Genomic DNA, 12,888 nt, shown 5'->3' with positions numbered 1-12,888 from the left:
TTTTTTTTTTGCGGTACGCGGGCCTCTCACTGTTGTGGCCTCTCCCGTTGCGGAGCACAGGCTCCGGACGCGCAGGCTCAGCGGCCCTGGCTCACGGTCCCAGCCGCTCCACGGCATGTGGGATCTTCCCGGACCGGGGCACGAACCCGTGTCCCCTGCATCGGCAGGCGGACTCTCAACCACTGCGCCACCAGGGAAGCCCAGAATAATGGCTTTTAAAAAAAATATCCATCCATGTTGTTGTATGTATCAATAGTTGGTTCCTTTTATTGCTGAATAGTATTCCATTGTATGGAAATGCTACAATTTGTTTATTTACTCACCTGTTGGTGGACACTTGCTTGTTTCCAGTTTGGGATTATTGATGAATAAGGTTGCTGTGAGTATATATGTACACACCTTTGTGTGAAAACATGTTTTCAGTTCTCTTGGATAAATAAGAGTGGACCTGAAAGGTCATATAATAAGTACCCATTTAACTTTATGAGAACCTGCCAAACTGTTTTCCAAAGTGACTGCACCATTTTGCATTCCATCCAGTCATGTAGGAGAGTTCTGATTGCCTCACATCTTCGCTAACACTAGATACTGTCAGTCCTTCTAGTGGGTGGGAAATGGTATCTCCTTGTGGTTTATATTTGCATTTTCCCAGTGACTAATGATGTTAGGCGTTTTTTCATGTGCTTATGAGCCATTCATATATCCTCTTTTATGAAGTGTGTTTTTAAATCTTCTGCCCTTCATTGTGGGCGTTGGGTTGTTTGTCTTATTACTGAGTTGCAAGGATTGTTTATGTATTCTGCATACAAATTCTTTGTCAGTCATATTACTACAAGGATTTTCTCCCAGTGACTTGCTCTTTCATTTTCTTAACAGTGTTTTGAAGAGCAGAAGATTTAATTTTAATAAAGGACAGTTCTTTTTTTTTCCTTTTATTTTTCATGATTTTGGTGTTCTATCTAAAAGGCCTTTTGCCCGCCCCAGGATCGCACAGACTTTTCTCTTATACTTTTTCCTGGATGTTTTACAGTTTTAGCTCTTGTGTTTAGGTCCCTGATCCATTTCAAGTTAACTTTGGTATCTAGTGTGAGATAGGAGTTGAGATTCCTTTTTCTTATATGGATATCCATTGTTCCAGCATGTTCTGTTGAAACGACTATCCTTTCTGCATGAATTACCTTGGCACCTTTGTAGGTCTATTTCTGGACTCTATCATATCCCACTGATTAATATGTCCATCATCACACCAGTATTACACTGTTCTGATTATTATACTTGATAGTAAGTCTTGATATCAGTATAAATCCTTCAATTTTGCTCTTCTTTTTCAAAAGTTTTTTTTTTCTATTTTAGTTTTTTTACTTTTCCATATACTATTTAGAATTAGCTTGTCAATTTCTACACGCTGTCTGCTGGGATTTTGGTTGAGATTGAATTAACTCTAGAGATTGATTTGAGGTTAATTGACATCTTAACCACATTGAGTCTTCTGATCCAGGAATATGTTATATCTCTTCATTTATTCAGGTTTTCTTTAAATTAAATATATATATTTAAAACCACCAAGGGCACCAAGACAATTAAATAGGGGAAAGAATAGTCTTGGTGTTGGGACAAGTGGTTATCCTCATGCAAAAGAATGAAACTGAACCCCTACCTCACACCATATACAAAAATTAATTCAAACTGGATCAAAGACCTAAATGTAAGAGCTAAAACCATAAAACTCTTAGAATAAATCATAGGAATAAATCTTTATGACCTTGAATTAGGCAATGAATTCTTAGATATGACACCAAATCATAAACAACAAAAGAAATATAGACAAGTTGAGCACCATCAAAATTAAACATTTTTGTGTTTCAAAGGGCACCATCAAGAAAATGAAAATATGATCCACAGAATGGGAGAATATTTTTGCAAACCCTATATCTGAAAAGGGACTTGTATATAGAATATATAAATAACTCTTACAACTTAATAATAAAAAGCCAAATAACCCAATTAAAAAATAAGCAAAGGATTTGAATAGATATTTCTTGAGAGAAGATATATTGGCCATATAATGGATATAATAGCCAATAAGCACATGAAAAGATGTTTAACATCATTAGGTATCAGGAAATGCTAATGAAAACCAGAGTAAGATGGCAGTTCACATCTACTGTATTAATGGATAATAACAAGTGTTATAGAGAATGTGGAGACATTGGAACCCTCATACCCTGCTGGTGGAATTGTGAAATAGTTCAGCCATTTTGGAAAACAGTAGGGCAGTTCTTACAAAGGTTAAACATAGAATTACCATATGGTCCAGTTGGTATATCCACTCCTATGTATATACCCAAGAGAAAGGAAAACATATGTCCACACAAAAACTTGTACATGATTGTTCACCGCAGTATTATTCATAATAGCCAAAAAGTAAAAACAATTCAAATGTCCATCAATTGATGAATGAATAAATAAAGAGTGATGTATCCATAATATGGAATATTATTTGGCAATAAAAAGGAATGAAGTAGTGATGCATGCTACAACATGGAGGAACCTTGAAAACATTACACAAAGTGAAAAACCAGTCACAAAAGACCACATAATATATGTATGTGAAATTTATATGAAATGTCCAGAATAGGCAATCTATAGAGACAGAAAATAGATCAGTGATTGCCTGGGGTGGGGGAGGGTAGAGGAAGGAGTGAGAAGTGACTGGTAATGGGTACAGAGTTTCTTTTGGAGGAGATGAAAATGTTTTAAAATGTACTGTAGTGATGGGTGAACAACCTGTGAATATACTAAAATCCACTGAATCTACACTTTAAGTGGATGAGTTATATGGTATATGAATTCTATCTCGATAAAGCTGTTATTTACAAAAGGAAATTATATTTTTAAAAATACCATGCTACAGTGTTCATTGCAGCTCTATTTACAATAGCCAGGACATGGAAGCAACGTGGGTGTCCATCGACAGATGAATGGATAGAGAGGATGTGGCATATGTACCTGATAACTATTACTCAGCCATAAAAAGAAAACAAAATTGAGTTATTTGTAGTGAGGTGGATGGACCTAGAGTCTGTCATACAGAGTGAAGTAAGTCAGAAAGAGAAAAACAAATACTGTATGCTAACACATATAGATGGAATCTAAAAAAAAAAAAAAAAAGGTCATGAAGAACCTAGGGGCAGGACGGAAATAAAGACGCAGACGTACTAGAGAATGGACTTGAGGACACGGGGAGGGGGAAGGGTAAGCTGGGACAGATTGAGAGAGTGGCATGGACATCTATACACTACCAAAAGTAAAATACATAGCTAGTGGGAAGCAGCCGCATAGCACAGAGAGATCAGCTCGGTGCTTTGTGACCACCTAGAGGGGTGGGATAGGGAGGGTGGGAGGGAGGGAGACGCAAGAGGGAAGAGATATGGGGATATACGTATATGTATAGCTGATTCACTTTGTTATAAAGCAGAAACTAACACACCACTGTAAAGCAATTATACTCCAATAAAGATGTTAAAAAAAAATCTTTTTCAAACCCACAAAAATTTAATGAAAAAAGTGGCATTGGTTTTTATTTTCACCAAATCTCTTTAACGTCTCGTTTAATATATTGCCATATCTGTTTTGGTATTTATTGTGTTGGAAAATACTATTTTGCTTGGAGTATATGAAATAAATTCAGCTTCACACAGAAAAAAAAAACTGTGCTAACAACAACAAAAACTTTTGCAAATCCGATACAGCTCATGGGTCATCCATTTGCAGCCCCTCGAAGTCCATACGTGGACTCAGTCTCGACTCGGTTCCCATTATCCTTCCCCCCAGGACACTGAGTCAAACCTCAGGTACAATTTATCTCTGAAAGTGAGCAGATATTTTCTCTTATAAGAAAACAGAAACGGTTGTACACAACATTTATTGTTTTTGCATTTGCTGCCAGGAATGTTCTCCACAAGTTCGGGGTCAAGTTGTAGATAGTGATCTGGGACTCTCGAAGCATGACTCTCTTCCATACCTGGACTCAGTCTCCACTTGGCTTATTTGGGTTGGTTTAAGCTGTAAGCTGATTCAGACCTTTCTACACAAGCTGTGTATACATTCCAAACACAGACCATCTATCACCCTGGTGGTGAAACCTGACAAGAACAACATAGAGTGGTTTATAGGACTTACTGATTTTAACTTGGCTAATGTCCCAAACTAGTTAGGAGATAAGGCAGTACTCAGCAAACTTCTGTTATTTGCCTACCATTGTCACAGTTTTTGTTGCATGTATTACTATTGTTTGTAATTAATAATTTTCTTTAAACCTATTTCTCTTTTTTTTGAATTTTATTTTATTATTTTTTATACAGCAGGTTCTTATTAGGTATCTATTTTATACATATTAGTGCATATATGGCAATCCCAGTCTCCCAATTCATCCCACCACCACTACCACCACCTCCCCTGCCACTTTCCCCCCTTGGTGTCCATACGTTTGTTCTCTACATCTGTGTCTCTATTTCTTCCCTGCAAACCAGTTCATCTGTACCATTTTTCTAGGTTCCACATATATGCGTTAATATACAATATTTGTTTTTCTCTTTCTGACTTATTTCACTCTGTAGGACAGTCTCTAGGGCCATCCACGTCTCTGCAAATGACCCAGTTTCGTTCCTTTTTATGGCTGAGTAATACTCCATTGTATGTTACCACATCTTCTTTATCCATTTGTCTGTCGGTGGGCATTTAGGTTGCTTCCATGACCTGGCTATTGTAAATAGTGCTGCAATGAACATTGGGGTGCATGTGTCTTTTTGAATTATGGTTTTCTCTGGGTATATGCCCAGGAGTGGGATTGCTGGGTCATATGGTAATTCGATTTTTAGTTTTTTAAGGAACCTCCATACTGTTGTCCATAGTGGCTGTATCAGTTGACATTCCCACCAACAGTGCAACAGATGCCCATTCTGACTGGTGTGAGGTGATACCTCATTGTAGTTTTGATTTGAATTTCTCTAATAATTAGTGATGTTGAACTTTGTAAGTTGAGCACAGCTTTTCATGTGCTTCTTGGAGAAATGTATGTCTTCTTTGGAGAAATGTCTATTTAGGTCTTCTGCCCATTTTCTGATTGGGTTGTTTGTTTTTTTAATATGAGCTGCATGAGCTGTTTGCAAATATTTTCTCCCATTCTGAGGGTTGTCTTTTCATCTTGTTTGTAGTTTCCTTTGCTTTGCAAAAGTAAGTTTCATTAGGTCCCATTTGTTTATTTTTGTTTTTATTTCCATTACTCTAGGAGGTGGGTCAAAAAAGATCTTGCTGTGACTTATGTCAAAGAGTGTTCTTTCTATGTTTTCCTCTAAGAGTTCTATAGTGTCCAGTCTTACATTTAGGTCTCTAATCCATTTTGAGTTTATTTTTGTGTATGGTGTTAGGGAGTGTTCTAATTTCATTCTTTTACATGTAGCTGTCCAGTTTTCCCAGAACCACTTACTGAAGAGACTGTCTTTTCTCCATTGTATATCCTTGCCTCCTTTGTCATAGATTACTTGACCATAGGTGCATGGGTTTATCTCTGGACTTTCTATCCTGTTCCATTGATCTATATTTCTGTTTTTGTGCCAGTACCATATTGTCTTGATTACTGTAGTTTGTAGTATAGTCTGAAGTCAGGGAGTCTGATTCCTCCAGCTCCGCTTTTTTTCCCTCCAGACGGCTTTGGCTATTCGGGGTCTTTTGTGTCTCCATACAAATTTAAGACTTTTTGTTCTAGTTCTGTAAAAAAAAAATGCCACTGGTCATTTTATAGGGATTGTATTGAATCTGTAGATTGCTTTGGGTAGTATAGTCATTTTCACAATATTGATTCTTCCAACCCAAGAACATGGTATATCTCTCCATCTGTTTGTGTCATCTTTGATTTCTTTCATCAGTGTCTTATAGTTTTCTGAGTACAGGTCTTTTACCTCCTTAGGTAGGTTTATTCTTAGGTATTTTATTCTTTTTGTTGCAATGGTAAATGGGATTGTTTCCTTAATTTCTCATTCTGATCTTTCATTGATAGTGTATAGGAATGCAAGAGATTTCTGTGCATTAATTTTGTATCCTGCAACTTTACCAAACTCATTGATTAGCTCTAGTAGTTTTCTGGTGGCATGTTTGGATTCTCTATGTATAGTATCATGTCATCTGCAAACAGTGACAGTTTTACTTCTTCTTTTCCAATTTGTATTCCTCTTATTTCTTTTTCTTCTCTGATTGCTGTGGCCAAAACTTCCAAAACTATGTTGAATAGTGGCGAGAGTGGACATCCTTGTCTTATTCCTGATCTTAGAGGAAATGCTTTCAGTTTCTCACCATTGAGAATGATGTTTGCTGTGCGTTTGTTGTATATGGCCTTTATTACGTTGAGATAGGCTTCCTCTATGCCCACTTCCTGGAGAGTTTTTATCATAAATGGGTGTTGAATTTTGTCAAAAGCTTTTTCTGCATCTGTTGAGATGATCATATGGTTTTTATTCTTCAGTTTGTTAATATGGTGTATCACATTGATTGATTTGCATATATTGAAGAATCCTTGCATCCTGGGATAAATCACACTTGATCATGGTGTATGATCCTTTTAATATGTTGTTAGATTCTGTTTGCTAGTATTTTGTTGAGGATTTTTACATCTATATTCATCAGTGATGTTGGTCTGTAGTTTTCTTTTTTTGTAGTATCTTTGTCTGGTTTTGGTACCAGGGTGATGGTGGCCGCATAGGATGAGTTTGGGTGTATTCCTTCCTCTGCAATTTTTGGAAGAGTTTGAGAAGGATGGGTGTTAGCTCTCTCTAAATGTTTGATAGAATTCACCTGTGAAGCCATCTGGTCCTGGGCTTTTGTTTGTTGGAAGATTTTTAATCACAGTTTCAGTTTCAGTGCTTGTGATTGGTCTGTTCATATTTTCTATTTCTTCCTGGTTCAGTCTTGGAAGGTTATACCTTTCTAAAAATTTGTCCACTTCTTCCAGGTTGTCCATTTTATTGGCATAGAATTGCTTATAGTAGCCTCTTATGATATTTTGTATTTCTGCTGTGTTCATTGTAACTTCTCCTTTTTCATTTCTACTTTTATTGATTTGACTCCTCTCCCTCTTTTTCTTGATGAGTCTGACTAAAGGTTTATCAATTTGTTTATCTTCTTAAAGAACCAGCTTTTAGTTTTATTGATCCTTGCTATTGCTTTCTTTGTTTCTATTTCATTTATTTCTGCTCTGATCTTTATGATTTCTTTCCTTCTACTAACTTTGGGTTTTGTTTGTTCTTCTTTCTCTAATTCCTCTAGGTATAAGGTTAGATTGTTTATTTGAGATTTTTCTTGTTTCTTGAGGTAGGCTTGTATTGCTATAAATATCCCTCTTAGAACTGCTTTTGCTGCATCCCATAGGTTTTGGATCGTTGTGTTTTCATTGTAATTTGTCTCTAGGTATTTTTTGAGTTCCTCTTTGATTTCTTCAGTGATCTCTTGGTTATTTAGTAATGTATTGTTTAGCCTCCATGTGTTTGTGTTTTTCATGTTTTTTTCCCTGTAATTGATTTCTAATCTCATAGCGTTGTGGTCAGAAAAGATGCTTGATATGATTTCAATTTTCTTAAATTTACTGAGGCTTGATTTGTGACCCAGGATGTGATCTATCCTGGAGAATGTTCCGTGTGCACTTGAGAAGAAAGTGTAATCTCCTGTTTTCGGATGGAATGTCCTATAAATATCAATTAAATCTATCTGGTCTATTGTGTCATTTAAAGCTTGTGTTTCCTTATTAATTTTCTGTCTGGATGATCTGTCCATTGGTGTAAATGAGGTGTTAAAGTCCCCCACTATTATTGTGTTACTGTCGATTTCCTCCTTTATAGCTGTTATCAGTTGCCTTATATATTGAGGTGCTCCTATGTTGTGTGTGTATATATTTATAATTGTTATATCTTCTTCTTGGATTGATCCCTTGATCATTATGTAGTGTCCTTCTTTGTCTCTTGTAATAGTCTTTATTTTAAAGTCTATTTTGTCTGATATGAGAATTGCTACTCCAGCTTTCTTTTGATTTCCATTTGCATGGAATATCTTTTTCCATCCCCTCACTTTCAGTCTGTGTGTGTCCCTAGGTCTGAAGTGGGTCTCTTGTAGACAGCATATATATGGGTCTTGTTTTTGTATCCATTTAGCGAGCCTGTGTCTTTGTTTGGAGCATTTAATCCATTCACGTTTAAGGTAATTATCGATAGGTATGTTCCTATTACCATTTTCTTAATTGTTATGGGTTTGTTTTTGTAGGTCCTTTCCTTCTCTTGTGTTTCCCACTTAGAGAAGTTCCTTTAGCATTTGTTGTAGAGCTGGTTTGGTGGTACTGAATTCTCTTAGCTTTTGCTTGTCTGTAAAGCTTTTGATTTGTCCGTCAAATCTGAATGAGATCCTTGCCGGGTAGAGTAATCTTGGTTGTAGGTTCTTCCCTTTCATCACTTTAAATATATCGTGCCACTCCCTTTTGGCTTGTAGAGTTTCTGCTGAGAAATCAGCTGTTAAGCTTATGGGAGTTCCCTTGTATGTTATTTGTCATTTTTCCCTTGTTGCTTTCAATAATTTTTCTTTGTCTTTAATTTTTGTCAATTTGATTACTGTGTGTCTCAGCGTGTTTCTCCTTGTGTTTATCCTGCCTGGGATGCTCTGTACTTCCTGGACTTGGGTAGCTATTTCCTTTCCCATGTTAGGGAAGTTTTCAACTATAATCTCTTCAAATATTTTCTCGGATCCTTTCTCTCTCTCTTCTCTTTCTGGGACCCCTATAATGTGAATGTTGTTATGTTTAGTGTTGTCCCAGAGGTCTCTTAGGCTGTCTTCATTTCTTTTCATTCTCTTTTCTTTATTCCACAGCAGTGAATTCCACCATTCTGTCTTCCAGGTCACTTATCCGTTCTTCTGCCTCAGTTATTCTGCTATTGATTCCTTCTAGTGTATTTTTCATTTCAGTTATTGTATTGTTTATCTCTGTTTGTTTGTTCTATAATTCTTCTAGGTGTTTTTTCTTTAATCCTTGTAGGTCTTTGTAAACATTTCTTGCATCTTCTCGATCTTTGCCTCCTTTCTTTTTCCGAGGTCCTGGATCATCTTCACTATCATTATTCTGAATTCTTTTTCTGGAGGGTTGCCTATCTCCACTTCATTTAGTTGTTTTTCTGGGGTTTTATCTTGTTCCTTCATCTGGTACAGAGTCCTCTGCCTTTTCATTTTTTTTTAATTTATTTTATTATTATCATTATTTTTAATTTATTTTTGGCTGCATTGGGTGTTTGTTGCTGTGCGCGGGCTTTCTCTAGTTGCGGCGAGTGGGGGCTACTCTTTGTTGCGGTGCACGGGCTTCTCACTGCGGTGGCTTCTCTTGTTGCGGAGCACGGGCTCTAGGTGTGCAGACTCAGTAGTTGCAGCTTGCAGGCTCTAGAGTGCAGGCTAAGCAGTTTCGGCGCACGGGCTTAGCTGCTCCACGGCATGTGGGATCTTTCTGGACCAAGACTGAAACCCATGTCCCCTGCATTAGCAGGCGGATTCTTAACCACTGCGCCACCAGGGAAGTCCTGCCTTTTCATTTTGTCTCTTTCTGTGAATGTGGTTTTTGTTCCACAGGCTGCAGGATTGTAGTTCTTCTTGCTTCTGCTGTCTGCCCTCTGGTGGATGAGGCTATCTAAGAGGCTTGTGCAAGCTTCCTGATGGGAGGGACTGATGGTGGGTAGAGCTGGGTGTTGCTCTGGTGGGCAGAGCTCAGTAAAACTTTAATCTGCTTGTCTGCTGATGGGTGGGGCTGGGTTCCCTCCCTGTTGGTTGTTTGGCCTGAGGCGACCCAGCACTGGAGCCTACCCGGCTCTTTGGTGGGGCTAATGGCGGACTCTGGGAGGGCTCATGCCAAGGAGTACTTCCCAGAACTTCTGCTGCCAGTGTCCTTGTCCCCACGGTGAGCCACAGCCACCCCCCTGCCTCTGCAGGAGACCCTCCAACACTAGCATGTAGGTCTGGTTCAGTCTCCCCTGGGGTCACTGCTCCTTTTCCTGGGTCCTGATGTGCACACTGCTTTGTGTGTGCCCTCCAAGAGGGGAGTCTCTGTTTCCCCCAGTCCTGTCGAAGTCCTGCAATCAAATCCCGCTAGCCTTCAAAGTCTGATTCTCTTGGAATTCCTCCTCTCATTGCCGGACCCCCAGGTTGGGAAGCTCAGAACCTTCACTCCAGTGGGTGGACTTCCGTCCTCCAGTTTGTGAGTCACCCACCCAGCAGTTATGGGATTTGATTTTATTGTGATTGCGCCCCTCCTACCGTCTCATTGTGGCTTCTCCTTTGTCTTTGGACGTGGGGTATCTTTTTTGGTGAGTTCCAGTGTCTTCCTGTCGATGATTGTTCAGCAGTTGGCTGTGATTCCAGTGTTCTCGCAGAGGGAGTGAGAGCATGTCCTTCTACTCCGCCATCTTGAACCAATCTCAGGTCTTTTTTTTTTTTTTTTTTAACTTAAGTGTATTTATGAACCTAAAGCAAAAGCCAGTGTCTCTTGCCATAAATAGAAGATCCCTCTTAGAAAGAAACCCAGTGAAAACAGAAGGTTGTTGTTACAGATACTGTTGCCTGACAGGGCTCTGAGCGAGCCTGAGGCCTCATTGTCAAACTGGGAGATTAGAGGGGGTTAGGTGGCTGTTAAGGACCTAAAACTTTCTTCTTGACTTAATCAGAATGGTTAAACTAGAATGGAAGAGGGTAGATGTCACAGAGGCCCTTGGTCTATTTCTTCCACAACTATTTATAGGAGCCTAATGTGCTCTTCACCTCTTGGGCCTTGAGACAGATGAAGCCCCAATTCTTTGCAAGTTTAAGGTTGTGGATAAAAATGTATAGGAACGAAGTAACATACGAAGCACATTGCAGTTCCTGGATCGTGGTAAACACTTAGTACTTTAATGTTGCCCTCGTAGTTGTTATTATTGTAGTTATTATTACTTTATTATCCCAGAGCAGGGACTGGGTCCTCTGGGAAAGGTGGGGTTTGGGTTAGTCTCTGAACATCTGTCCTACAGCCGTGATGGCCTGGACAGGCACCTGGAGCTTGATTTCCATCAGAGAGCAGAGGCAGGGGTGTTAAGAGAGTAAAGCCCTTAATGCTTTGGCCAGGCAGGTGAGGAATGTGACTGTGTCAGACAGTTAGGTCAGGAGTGAACGTGCCTGGGTAAGTCTAAGATCTCTGTGTAGATATGAAGGTCTGGCGTTATTCATTTCGATATTCAGTGGTGTCCTAGGCGCTGTGCTGGGCTTGTCGGGAATACAGTGCTGCTACCTTCAGGAGGACTGTGATCTCATGGGAGTGAGAAGCCACAGGACAAGCAACTATGTCACTATGTCAACTATGTCAGAGAATTTCTTTCTCTGTTGGTTGCAAATGATACACATCCAGCTTGTATCAGCATAAGTAAGAAAGAAAATTATTGGTTCCCATATCTGCTGAGTCCAGGAATAAAAGGCTTCAGGAATGGCTGGATCCAGGTGTTCAAACGATGTTGTCAGAACCTGTCTCCATCTTGTGGCTCTGCTTTTCTCTATGTTGGCTTTCTCCTCAGGCAGTCTCCCCATTTGTGATGCCAAATACCGCCAGCTTAGTAGTCTTACCTAAAAAGGAGGTCTCTTACGCAGTTATTCCAACATAAAGTAACAGAATTGAGTCTAATGGTCCAAACTGGGGTCATGTGAGCCCCCCCACCCCCCGCCCAGAGCTAGGGATGGTAGCCTGGCCACTCACACCAACTGAGACTGGGGGAGGGGTTCACCCGAGGAAACATCCAAGCAAGGGGAGAGGGTGCTGGGAAGCAGGCAACACCCTGCCCAACACAGAGCCCCCAGAAAGGCAGAGGCTCTCAGAGGAGGGCAGGGCTCATTCCAGCCAGGGAGTCAGGACAGCTTCACGAAGGAGGTGGCCTTTGGCCAGTTGGGGCTCCAGGGATAGGGCTGGGGTGCTCCTTCAGCAGGTTCTGGCTCTGTATATGGGCAGAAGGAAGGAGGAAACAGGTATTTCCTGAGAAGCCATCATGTGCCAGGCTCTTTGACAACTATCTTGGTTAACGTCACAAGAACCCTGTCTGCTCACGCAGGTGGGAAACAGTCTCAGAGAGGTTAACCATTCCTGGCTGACCCACAGCTAGCACCCGGCACTCCTGGAGCCACCCTCACCCCGCTCCAGTCCATCTCCACCGAGCAGCTGGGGCGCTCTTTTCAGACCGCAGAGTTGACAGCATCTCGTCTCCACAGGTTCCAACTGTCCTAGGATTGAAACCCCACTCCTTAGCATGGCCCACAAGGCCCTGCGCGGCCAGCTCTGTTCATGTCCCCAGGCTCCCTCCCGATCGGCCTCTGCTCCTGCTGTCCCCTCACCCTCCCACCACCACTCCTCTTCTGTCCTTTAACTCAACTCCTCCAAGGACTCCCAGACTTTGGGGGCCCCCCTTTGTAATAACAGTAGCTGACAGGTGCCAGGCATTAGTCCACACTCTCCATATTCTCATTCCTTTCAGGCTTCACATCAGCCCTGTGAGGTGGGGACCGTTATTGTCCCCATTTTACAAGATGAGGAAACTGAGGCACTGAGAAAGTGAATTGCTCAAAGTCACACAGCTAGAAAGTGGCAGAGCCAAGATTCAAAGCCAGACATTTCGCTCCAGAGTCCTCATTCTTAACCACTGCCCTCTACTGCCTCTGGGTACTCAGGGTCCCAATCCTTCCTATCACATTCTGTAACCAGTTGGTTAATCTCTGTCTCGGCACTCACAGCTAGTAATAATGGTAGCTAACATATTGAGCACGTAGCCTGTTCCAGGCACTGTACTTGGCACTTTT

At 40.5% G+C, this 12,888-nt stretch overlaps 1 protein-coding gene across 3 annotated transcripts in view; it reads left to right on the top strand.

Moving 5' to 3' along the window:
* Nucleotides 1-12,888, top strand: part of SCNN1B (sodium channel epithelial 1 subunit beta) — a 77,643-nt gene that overhangs the window by 32,725 nt on the left and 32,030 nt on the right. The window contains exon 1 of one of the 3 annotated variants that reach the window (XM_027126655.1): nucleotides 9,985-10,028. The exons of the other annotated variants lie outside the window; for them this stretch is intronic. The gene's annotated coding sequence lies outside the window, so the exon portion shown is untranslated. Of the gene's footprint in view, nucleotides 1-9,984; nucleotides 10,029-12,888 lie in introns of those variants that run through there. 3 annotated transcript variants of the gene reach the window in all.

Source organism: Aethalodelphis obliquidens, unplaced genomic scaffold (assembly GCF_003676395.1).
Source record: "Aethalodelphis obliquidens isolate GAN/ISIS:26980383/991018 unplaced genomic scaffold, ASM367639v1 scaffold30, whole genome shotgun sequence".
In the NCBI taxonomy this organism is placed as follows: domain Eukaryota; kingdom Metazoa; phylum Chordata; class Mammalia; order Artiodactyla; family Delphinidae; genus Aethalodelphis; species Aethalodelphis obliquidens.
Note: the sequence above shows the minus strand (reverse complement) of the source record. Positions and strands in the feature narration are given on the sequence as shown.